The sequence below is a fragment of the Microtus oregoni genome, unplaced genomic scaffold, assembly GCF_018167655.1.
Source record: "Microtus oregoni isolate MIOR12 unplaced genomic scaffold, Mior012 000086F_ref0000336, whole genome shotgun sequence".
NCBI lineage: Eukaryota > Metazoa > Chordata > Mammalia > Rodentia > Cricetidae > Microtus > Microtus oregoni.
The window spans coordinates 4,463,241-4,475,572 of NW_024544552.1; the positions used below are offsets into that span (position 1 = coordinate 4,463,241).

Here is a 12,332-nt window from a genome sequence, read left to right on the forward strand (position 1 = left end):
AGAGGCCAGAAGCAGTGTGTTGGATCCCCTGGAGCTGGAGTTAAAGGAAGTAGTTGTAAGGAAGGGCACAGTGAAATCGGATCAACTGCTACCTGTCTCTAGGAGGGCAGAGAACAGCAGGTTGTGGGACAGGTGGCCATGGGAGGAGGGGTGCAGCCCAGAACAGCCTGGGACTTAGCATAGGGGCTTTGATCTGTAGCCTGCTCTTTGGCAACTAGATGCCCTTGCCTGTGGTAGTTGACCCCTGGGGTAGACAAGGGAAGTAGTGACTTCCTGGTAAATGGTAATCTGCCTTATGAGATTCCTAAAGAATGATGAGTGTAGGTTTCTGCTTACCCAGTAACAATCCTTCTGTTTAGGACATTGTTGTCATTAGCAGTGCCATTTTAGGGGCCTACCTTGGACCTAACAGTAGTGAGCTACCTGACGTGGGTGTAGGAACCAAACTCAGGTCCTCTGCGAGAGCAGTACATGCTCTTAACTTCGGAGCTGTCTCTCCCCCAGTTACTATACTTTTGAAAATAAAGAGTAGTTCTCTTTTATTTACATTTACAAAATCAGAGAAGCTAGCATACTACTCTACAGACTTGCTGCTAAGAGTCATGTATCCATTATCTTATATGTATACATGATGGTGATTCTATCAGTTATAGCTTTGTAACTTAAAGTTGTTTCATGTTTTAGCTTAATATTGGTAAGATTCTAGACAAGCCATAAACAAGCCTATTTGTTTCCGATCTGAATGAACTTGATATTAATAAGATCACTGTTGTACTTGTTCTATCTACTAGTACTGGGTGTTAAACTAAAAATAATACTGATAGCTACTCAGGGACTATCCAAAGATGAGGAGGCCCAGTGTTTCTGCTTATAGTCTAGAGCAGTCCTCATGCTCCTAGTGCTGTGACCCCTAAATACCATTCCCCTGTTGTGGTGGCTCCCAGCCATAGATTATTTTGTTGCTACTTCATAACTGTACTTTTGCTACAGTTATGAATCATAATGTAAATATTTGGTATGCAGATGGTCTTAGGCAATCCTTGAGAAAGGGTCATTCAGCCCTCTAAAGGGTCATGATCCACAGGTTGAGAACCACTAATCTAGAAGGAGAACTAACACAGGCACAGAAATCACTACACGCCAGAGACATTCCCATGGGCAATATTTGAATATTCAGCTCATTAAAATACAGTTTATCTAGCTAAACAGTGTAAAAGAACTTCTGATAACTTTTCTGAAAGTGACCAGAACCTCAGAGTATATGAGGAAGATGAAATCAAAAGCCCTTTGACCTAGTCTGCAAGTGAACCAGACTATATTCTGATATAATCAAATTATCAAATACCACTATAAAATAAAACACTGAGTTTAGGATTGAATCTAGTAAAATGCCAGTAAAAGTCAGACACTTTTATTACATATCTAATATCATAAAGGACTGTAGGATCTCATGAACTGCATATAGGCAGCTTAGTTTAAATGCTTAGAGACAGCCTCTGGGTATAAAGTAGAAAAGATGTCCTTATTACAGGGCAAATGTTAGGATACATCCTTAGTCTCACAAAGACATTCAGAACATGGGCCAGCAAGATGGCTCACTGGGTAAAGGTGCTTGCTGCCAAACTTGGTAATTCAGGAATAGTTTGCTCCCTGTAGCACACATAGTGGAGGGAGAGAGCCTGCTTGTCCAGACTGTCTTCTTCCTCCACATGCACACCTGTAGCGATATTCATGAGATAATCACACTGCTACTCGATGAAGGATAACTGATCCAAACGTATTATGTTATACTCCTAAGATTGTATTTGTGAAATCTCATTTGTTCTTATCCCATAGCTACTTGGATTTCTTTGCTTGAACTCTATGACTTTGGTCAGTTCATTTTCAGAGAAGCTATTTTCTAAATATCACCCAGGCAGAACTGACTTGATTTTGTTCTTCTGAGATTGGACTCTTATGCAATACAGTGCCTGGTTTTGTTTTATAGCAGTGAGCTGTCCATTTATAGCAAGCCAGAAACAATAAGATGTTGTTTGACCCTGTTTATCTTGGCCAGGGAACTAATATTTAAAGATAAATCTTTCCTGGATTTGGGAAGTACAATTGTTAGAAGATCATTTCCTTCTTAATCTGTTCCAGATTTTTGCAAATAGGTTCTGAGTATTTTTCCTTTTAAGATATTGTAAACTTAGAACATTTTAGATTAAAATTCAAGAACTACTGACAGAGAACACAGCGCGTGTTAAGTTTGGTGCCACTCCGCAGCCGTTTCTCAGAACGGTGCCTTCGCCCTTTTTCTGTGAGGCTATTTCTCAGATTAGGGCTTGGTTTTATTTTGCTATTCATCATCCTGAGAGCCTGCAGGGAGGTGGGTGGGGTCCTTGTTTATCACAGCTCCAGCTTACGTCTCCTCTCCCCTGTAGTCGCCCCACACCTCTCCAGTTTGATAACAGACTTCACCCCTCTAGCTCATCTTTGCTGTAGTCATCTGCGCGTCTCCACCCATGATGTGCAGCACCACCTCCCTCATCTCCGCATGGCGATGCAAAGCCGTAGCTATTCTTGATATAGTTCTCTCTTTTATGCCACCTCAGCCCCTACATAAGTGTAGTCAGATCTTATCACAGATAGCACTTTCCTTGAAACTGCCTCCTCCAACCCCGCTCTTTAACCGTTATTTAGTCCCTTCCTTTAGTGTCTACACTCCAGCTGTTCTCCCTCACAGATCTCCAGTCTCTGACCTTGTCACCTTCCCTAAATCTATCTCGTCCTTTCTGGACATACTGCTTCCTGATCTAGCCTAGATTCCATGGTTTCTTACTATCACTACTCTTGCAAATACCCCTGGATCCCTAGCCTCCTTTCTTTCTTCATAGCTCCTGCCTGCACAAAAAACCCACCCTAGTTAAATCCAGCTCCTCTTTTTATGCCTGCTGTCAGGCATTTGAAACTAAGTAGAAAATATCATCCAATCAAGTCAAATTGACTGACTTCAAGTTTATGACCAATGATTTCAGTGGGACATTCATTGCTGCTGCAAGTCCTTGTTAATGAATTCACTTTATTCTCTCTAAAACAGGAATTCTTCTTACTTTTATTCCTCAAATCAATTCTCCATTATATCCATTTCCTAATCCCTCAGTTTATGAACTCACCAAGAGCTACACTGAAAAAAAATCATACAAGAGCTGTGTCACATGTCCACTACCCCCAGCCCAGCTTCAGCTCTGCCTACAACCTCTGCCTTCCTCTTGATGCACTGAAAGAAAAGTCTCCTCCTTTGGGTTCCACATATGCCTTACTGCATGCCAGATATGCATTGGTGGGGAAGTAAACGGACTTCTCTGCCCTTCGGCGTTCTCAGAATGTTTGACACAATAGATGTCCTGTCACTTCTGCATTTAGAAAGTCATATACATGAGAAATAAAAGTGAGCTCTGGTTGATCCCTCTCTGACTAAATGTGCCTATAGAACTTTGAGAGGGTGTAAAGGACAGAAAGTAGAGACAAAGTTTATCAAGTAACTGCTTTCTATAGTTCACTAGATGGTGATATTTGGGGAAAGGAATTTGATTTTCCAGCTTGAACAAACAGGTCAGTGTTTGACCTTAAATTATTATGAATGATGATTATACTTTGTCAGCTTGAGCTATGGAAAAGAAAATCTAAGAAACAGAAAGTAGAATAAGAGCATAAAATTTATGTCATTTAGAAATACTGGTCACAGGCCAATAAGATGACTCAGTGGTTGTGAGGATACTCGCTGCCAACTCTGGCAAACCGAGTTTAATCCTCAGACCCCTCGTAATGGAAGGCAGTCCTGCAGGCTGTCCTCTGACTGCCACGTGTGTGCCACAGAGTGCACTCACACACGCGTGCACGCACGCGCACACACGCGTGCACGCACGCGCACACACACACACGGTAAAAAATTTAACAAAATCACTAGCAATATCATTTTTTCTTCATTTTGTATTCTATGTATTATTTAAATTTCCTTGTCTCTTAAGAGAGTTGAAAATAGGTTAGTAAGATGTAAGAAAGACTTTCTTAGCCTAAGGAGAACTTGTAGTGAAAACTAATTAAAATAAAGTAAGTGTTGCGTATCTGTTCCGACGGGCTTTAAGAACTGATTGCATAGTTGGCAATGGACAGGAAATTAGAAGCTGTTGTTACTTTAAAGGAAAGTGATTGTAGACATCCTTCTTTTAGTACAGTAAATCTGCAGTTCCTACTCTCAAATTATTTTCCTGTATGTTATAGTAAAAGCGCAGGTTTCCTTCATGCTTGATAAATAATTCAACAAAATAGAGTGTGGAGGAGGTTTTTCGTGGGAGCTACTTTGTAAGTGTCGCTCCTGGAGGAATGCAGCTGGTATCAGCAGAAGCACCGGTCATTGGCCAGTGCTTCCACAGGCTTGTTCTCATTGTCTCCTTCCCGTCCATGTCGTGGAACTTAGTGTGCACACAGTAATGGAAATGAGTGACACTCTTGCCCTAGTTCTGCCAGAGCAGAGCAACAAATGACCGCCAGGCTAACGGGTAATTATATTTAGTCTCCGAGCGCTTTTCTGTAATGGAAGTCTCGAGCTTACCAGCAGTGGTGTGCAGATGCCAGTGCCAGAGAGCATAGTGGAAGGTTGGGGAGCAGCCTGGCACATGCGTGTGTTGGTTTTAATAACCCCAGAGCGTTGATGCACTGCTCTTGTGTGGAAGCAGCTCTCCCCAAGCAAATGATTTGCAAGCTGTCCTGTTGGTGCTGCTCAAGCAAGCTGGCTGCCTCGTCGACTGAGGTGTGCAGGTTGCCTGTCTGCTAGTGTGTATGTGGTAGGAAACGGGCTGTTTGCAACCCTGCATTTCCATTGTAATCATTGTAATTTATTCCACTTCATAGTTGCATCCAGAAAGTTAAGTGATTGGAGCTGTTAAAACAGTGTGTGAGCATAGTTCTTGACTTTTTGACGTCTGAATAGTACTGTTTGCACATTGAGAATTTCTACTGAGAACAGAAGAAAAATCACACTAACCATCTGAAAAAAAATGAATTTTTCTCTTCAAGTGCATGCATGGATCAGTAATTATGTGTAGCTAGAAGGTAAGGTGTTAAAATGATCCTATAGTCAGCAACGTCTTTGTGAAGACCAAAGCTTGACTTCCAGCCTTGAACAGATACTGACTACTGTTTTGTACTGAGAAGGCCACCACCTAAGGGAACTAGAGTCAAATTCAAGACCTGAATACAGTTCGACTTGGTTCATTGGATCTTTTTGTAGTTCATCCCACCCCCAATGAAGCTAAGATACCTTCTGAGCCCAGGCTAGTAGTGATGACTGAGATGAGCGCCACATCACAAACAGCATTGAGAGTCACTTCTTAAAGAGGATCAGTCAAGTACCAGTCATGTACAGAATACAAAGTTGAACAATATTCTAAAAGTAGAATTTTGATAACCAACATCAGTTGGTACTTTGAGAAGTGAAACTTTAGCTGGACTATAAAAGGTAAGGAGAATATGAGGAATATACTAATGTGAGGCTTACATCCAGATACAGCTGAAAAAGCCTAAGTAAGCGTGAACTTAAGCCAGGTTTAGAAGGTTTGTCGAGAGATCCACAAGGGCTGCAGTGAGCAGACCAGGTTGTTAATGTTGATTCAACAGCTTAAGGACTCCAAGACCACGAAGGCTGGATTCACTTGACCCTTCGGATGATCAAGTCATCAGATCTGTATTCCAGGCAAGAATAAGTGAGAACTGTCTCTCTGAGAAGGAACATCTTCCAGTAACTTCTAGTAAATTCTTTGCCTGTGCCTCATTGTATATGAATTGTGACAAATACTTAGACCTAGCTTCATGTTAGGCTCTGACATATAATACTTTAGTGAGGTGCACTGTGATCTGAATAAGGAAATGACCAGTTCTTTGTGTTTTTTAGGGGATGGGGGTTGGGTTAGGTAGTCAAATGAGCAGCTGCTCCTTGCTGCAGTGCTCCGTCACATGCTGAGCTGGACGGAGCAGGTTGTCTGGGAGAAGACACAGTTTTAAAAGGGACTCAAATTGGCAAGAGGTACATCCAGATGACTTCGATCATTAACAAATGGAAGAAGCCTCTTTAAGCTATAAAACAGAGCATGATGAAGACTGTCAAAGAGACTATTGGGGGTGGGGGTATGGATCAGTTACAGAGTATGGGCCTAGCATGTGGCAGCCCTTATCATTGAAGACGCTACTGAAATCCTACCACTGCGAAACAATTTCCTCATCCCCGTGAGCCAGCAGTTTTCTAGCCCATTGTTACCTTAACCCCACTACACACCACCACACCCTCATTTCCAACATTATCCTACACTACTCAGAGACGCCCGTCTTGAGTGTTGTGTTGTTCATATTGTATGTCTCCTCCCCTTCCCTTCTCTGAAGAACACCACCTTACTAATTTTCAAAAGTGCTTCTGCTTTTTTTTTCAAATTTTTTATTGAGAAAAAGAAAAAAAAAGTTTCCGCCTCCCCCCCAGCCTCCCATTTCCCTCCCCCTCCTCTCACCTTTCTCCCCCTCCCCCCACTCCTCTCCCCCTCCCTCTCCAGTCCAAAGAGCAGTCAGGGTTCCCTGCCCTGTGGAAAGTCCAAAGTCCTCCCCCCTCTGTCCATGTCTAGGAAGGTGAACATCCAAACTGGCTAGGCTCCCACAAAGCCAGAACATGCAGTAGGATCAAAACCCCGTGCCATTGTCCTTGGCTTCTCATCAGCCCTCATTGTTCACCATGTTCAGAGAGTCCGGTTTTATCCCATGCTTTTTCAGTCACAGTCCAGCTGGCCTTGGTGAGCTCCCAATAGATCAGCCCCACTGTCTCAGTGGGTGGGTGCACCCCTCGTGGTCCTGACTTCCATGCTCATGTTCTCCCTCCTTCTGCTCCTCATTGGGACCTTGGGAGCTCAGTCCGGTGCTCCAGTGTGGGTCTCTGTTTCTATCTCCATCCATCACCAGATGAAGGTTCTATGGTGATATGCAAGATATTCATCAGTATCGCTATAGGATAGGGTCATTTCAGGTTTCCTATCCTCAGCTGCCCAAGGAACTAACTGGGGACATCGCCATGGGCTCCTGGGAGCCACTCTAGGTTCAAGTCTCTTGCCAACCCTAAGGTGGCTCCCTTAACTAAGAATTGTGCTTCCGTGCTCCCCTATCCAACCTTCCTTTATGAAGAAAGTGTGGAATATCTACACATTAGAGTACTACACTGCGGTAAAAAACAATGACTTCTCGAACTTTGCATGCAAATGGATGGAAATAGAAAACACTATTCTGAGTGAGGTAACCCAGACCCAAAAAGATGAACATGGGATGTACTCACTCATAATTGGTTTCTAGCCATAAATAAAGGTCACGGAGTCTATAATTGGTGATCCTAAAGAAGCTAAATAAGAAGGTGAACCCAAAGAAAAACATATAGTTATCCTCCTGGCTATGGGAAGTAGACAAAATTGCCGGGGAAAAAATTGGGATCTTGGGGGTGGGGTGGGATGGGGGTAAGGGGAGATGGGGAGAGAAAAGTGAGAAGGGGAGGATGGGGGGAACTTGGGGAAACAGGATGATTGGGATTAAAGTGCTTCTTTTCAAGTTGGGGATCTTGCCCTGTTGTGTTTATGTGAGGCAGCTCTCCTATAGTCCTACCCTGTCTTTCATTTCCTCTAGCTGCCCTTTTCCCCACTCGATTCTTACATCATCGTATACCCACTTGAAATTCTCATACCATGACTTCCCCCAGTTAGCACGGTCTTTCTGGAATCCTCTTCTACAAAGAAACTCTGAAAATAAATCCGTGTTTTTAAGTGGATGAAGCATCCTCGGTGACGGAGCTGCCTCTATGCCCTTTATATAATTTTCTTTGCCAAAAGTGACTATGGCTTTGATGACATGATGGCAGTTGCACAGGAAAAATGTCTTCTATGGATAGTTTGTGTTATTTACTGATTATTTAGCCTATGGGAGCCTCTGGGGTTTAGATTAGAGCAGCTTGCATGGGTCTTATAGGGTTTGATCCAAACTCCCTTAACACAGGGAGGAGCTGCAGAGCCCATTGTACCCAATTGACCTCTAGAGACTCCTTCTCTTTCAGGAAGATCTTTTACTCTTCTTGCCGTGTGGCAAAAATCTGTTTCTACTCAAGCAGATGGTTTAGCTTTCAGTAAATAAAAACTAGAGTTCAGCATCTACTTAAGCCAACTTTTTAATACTTCCTACTAGCTCTAAAAATCTGAATTCTTCATTTTACACACACCAGAGTGGACCTATCATACTGGAAAATTAAGACCCTTGCACTTTGTCAGAATACTGAACCATCTCACACAACCTCAGCTTCTGTTTCTCAGAGCTGTAAGCACAGATTTAACCCCTCTGTAGACTCACTCTCTTTTGCAGTACCAGCTGGAAACACTAGGGATGAGAACTTTCTGGGGAGCACTGCATAGTTCTGTTAGCACGTGCAGGCTAATTTCTTTGTATTTAAGACATCTAGAAGCTGAGGATGTGATAGGCCAGCATCATTTCACAGATGTACATGTCTAATGCATTATAATTTTTGTCCACATTAGAACACAGTTTTCTACTTGACCTTTTATAGTTAGGATCACAGAGTTTCCAAAGATCCTATTTTTAGAGTTTTTATATAAAATCTTAACTGAACATATAGCTACAGATGAAGTTCAAGTGTATGTGAACTTTGGAGATGTGACTGATTGGGGAAGATTTGCCTTTGGACTCCATCAAATACCCAAAAAGATATTGTTCTTCATAGTTATTATGATTTTATGGGAACAAACATGTCATAAATAACAGATTTAGACTAAATAATGAGGCAAATGCAAATTGTAAAAGTAGCTTGTTGCTGAGGAAGGAAGTGGTAGGAAGGCCATGGGAGCAATTCCCTTAAATCCTAAAACCTGTATTGTTCTTCCACTCTACTCTATAGGACAGAACTCTATGAGAAATCTGATCTATGTGTCATTATGGAAGTGCATATTAGGGCAAAGAAATATTAATGTCCATGTATTCAAACCATAGAACAATAGGATTGACAAGGCCTTAGTGCAAAGTCATCCATGTTAATTCCCTGTCAGGGTTTGGAACCCCTCTGAAACATTTTGTTCAGTGGCCAACCAGTTGAAATATAATTACTTCCAGGGATAGTCTTGTCTGCTTTAAATAGCTCTGGCAAGTGTAAATTGTTCCTTTTCTGTCTCTTCCTTAATCCACAGTGTTATAGATGAATGTAATCTTTCTTCTGCGTGATAACACTCAGCTGTTTGCACATTGCATACTCTTTAAATCTCTACATTCCAAGACCCAGCTTTTAGAGGTCTGCTCTTTCTTTCTGTCAAGTCACCAGGCCTGCCTCAAAAGCCATTTCCTTTCCTTTCCCTTCCCTTCCCTTTCCTTTTTCCTTCCCTTCCCTTCCCTTCCCTTTCCTTCTTTTTCTTTTCTTTTCTTTCTTCGCTCTTTCCTTCCTTCCTTTCTTCTTTCCTTCCTTCCTTCCTTTCTTTCATTTATTTTGAGACAGAATCTCTTTTTGTAACCCTGGTCCTGGAATTTGCCATGAAAACCCAATCTGCTTGCCTCTACCTCCCTAGTGCTGGGATCAAAGGCATGCTCCATCACATCTGGCTAGAAGTCACTTATCTTTAGACTTGTTTTCTTAGTTATTCTCTTTAGAATGAATTCCGTCTTGTCACACCTCTTGGGAAAGCTGATGAAAGATGAGCATAGTGGAGAGTATCTTCAGATGCTATGTGGTATATTTCTATTGGTGAAACCAATGTGATTTTTCCATTTACTTATGATTATGTCAAATATAATCTATTAAATTGATGTGTGTCACTGCTAACCCATCTCTATCCTCTCTTCCTCTTTATTGCTGCTTTTTTTAATGATGATGATAATGACATTGGTAATGGCAACAACTATGGTGACTTGGAGCTGAAATTAAGACTAATTTTTTTTATCTCTGATACATTTATTTTCCATTAAATCCCCTACTTAACAACTACTCTTGGAAGGCTGAAACATTGGGGCATCCATTTTCAACCTACAGGCCTAGAATGTCTGGCAGACATTTCTGTGAAGCAGGAACTTTAAAGGACTATTCTACCTTGTCTTGACAAAGTTAGGCAGTTGCCTTCTTTTGTGTCCTACTCATCCAATTTGGGCAGCATAATGTCAGCGGTTGAGGCAAGGCCTATTTCTTGTCCAAAATGTCTAGCTTTCCTACATAGAAAGCAAACTCCATGTGGAAGTTCTTTAAAGTGCATCATCTCTGAAGTAGATTGGTGCTAGCAGGAGTAGACATATCTCACTGTTATGTTGTTAAAATATCTTAACAGCCATATTCTGTAGGTCTCTGGAGTTTTTAAAGACCACCTGTCTGTCTAAAACATATCTGATTGACCTGAGAAACAAATTTAACATGATTATAAGCTTGGTTGTTATAGATAACTAATTACTGTGTTTCTTAATCATCCTAAATAGTTTGTAATAATAGCTTTCAAAGACCAGAATTTTACAATACATTTTAAATGAACTGCATAGGTACAGTACCTTAAACAAGAGTAGAAACATATATGCAGTATGTTAAAACAAAAATAATCTTAACTTTATATCAAAATTTATATATAAAAATCCTTAAAAGTAGAAATATATGTACAGTATGTTCTAACAAGCATAACCTTAAATTTGTAACAACATATAAAAATCCATACCACTGTAAAATATTTGAGAGTTATAGTTGTTTTTTAGTTTAGAAATAGATTCAGTAATCTACCCTTTTCCTATAATTCCTATATTACTCCTTTTTTGTTCTCAGAAAGAGATCCCTGAATATAACCTCCTTTGCTTAGTTTTTTTCCTGACTATGATCAGTAACAACTTGTGACCAACCCCCTAAATGATGACAAACACCCATAACCTGCCAAATAATCAAAAACTAGCCACCCTACCTCTTGAGAATGTGGGCTTCATGTTCTTAAAATTACTTTCTGCTAAATGGGAGCAACATCATCTTTAGGGAACCTTGAGAAAATTGGGATATTGGTCAAGTCCTAGGAGAGCTAGCTGTATTATTTTTTTGTTCAGTCTCTGTGTGATGGGAAAGTGTAGAGCTTATCTGAAGTCCTGGGTGGGGTAGTCTATGAGGCTGGACCATCCTAGCTACCCACTTTGAAGTTGTCCTGGAAGCATATTTTTGAGGAAACTGCAGCAGAGGCATTTTGAGGATCACTTGGCTACTTGTTTTTGTTGGTGTCTGGTTCTTTTGTTCTGAAAACATAGAAATTTTTTAAAAGATAACATACATATATGCTTTAATACAAATATGGAATGTATGGTGTGCACAAATAAGCTAAGGATGATTTTCTGTTCTGTGTTGAGCAGGTAAAAGGCATCTGTCAACTTTATAAGTCCTTTTGGACTGTATAATCAACCTATAATATAAATCTCCATTTATGTCATATGAAAGAAAGTCATGAGAACTCTGTAGCTAACAAGATTTATCATATCTCACCCAGTCTCAGAGCTGCTCCCATGTTGAGGGATCTGCATACACGTCACCTGTTTTGTAGTTTTCCTTGGTTTCTTCCTTCATGTCTGCAGCCAAGATTTTTAGGATGTCTTCCCCAGTCAAATCAGGTCTTTATTAATTTTTAAGGAATCCATATCTCTGTTTCCTACGGAAACAAAGGTATAACCTCTCCTCTAATGCAACATAACATATTTTCTGACTTCCATTCTGAAGTTAAGATATCCGTGACATATATAGGCTGGCTTAATTCAGCAGTTTTCCTCACAATCCAATATCTCTCAGCAGCTGTTGTTTTTTGCTCATTAGCATTTAAATACTTTAAAACCAACAAAGCACCATACAGGATCTAGATGCCTTGTGTATTTCTCATCCTTACTTGGCTTATTCTTTTTATATTACCATACTCTTTCTTTGAAGACTTTATTATTTTTAAACTGTTTTTTTTTTCTATGACTGTCTATACTCATTTTATTTTCTTTCTTCAGCACCGAAGTACATTTCCAAGCATACTGTACCTTGTCCAGAGGTTTTCTTGGCCTGGAACTGACTTCTTCTTCTTTTTCCTCTTCCTCTTCCTCCTCCTCCTCCTCTTCCTCTTCTTCTTTTCTTCTAATTTCTCCTCCTCCTCTTTCTCCTCCTCTTCCTCCTCCTCTTCCTTCTTCCTCTTCCTCCTCTTCCTCTTTTCCTCTTCTTTCTCTTCCTATTCTTCCTCTTCCTCTTTCTATTCTTATTCTTTCTTCTTCATCTGCATCATTTCTCTGACTGT

The 12,332-nt window shown here is 40.8% G+C and overlaps 1 protein-coding gene across 1 annotated transcript in view; it reads left to right on the plus strand.

Annotated features, from left to right (window-relative positions):
• LOC121442018 (cyclic AMP-dependent transcription factor ATF-6 alpha-like) overlaps nucleotides 1–12,332 on the plus strand; it is a gene marked incomplete at its 5' end in the record, with an annotated part of 174,219 nt that overhangs the window by 128,615 nt on the left and 33,272 nt on the right. The gene's annotated exons all lie outside the window — the stretch shown is intronic.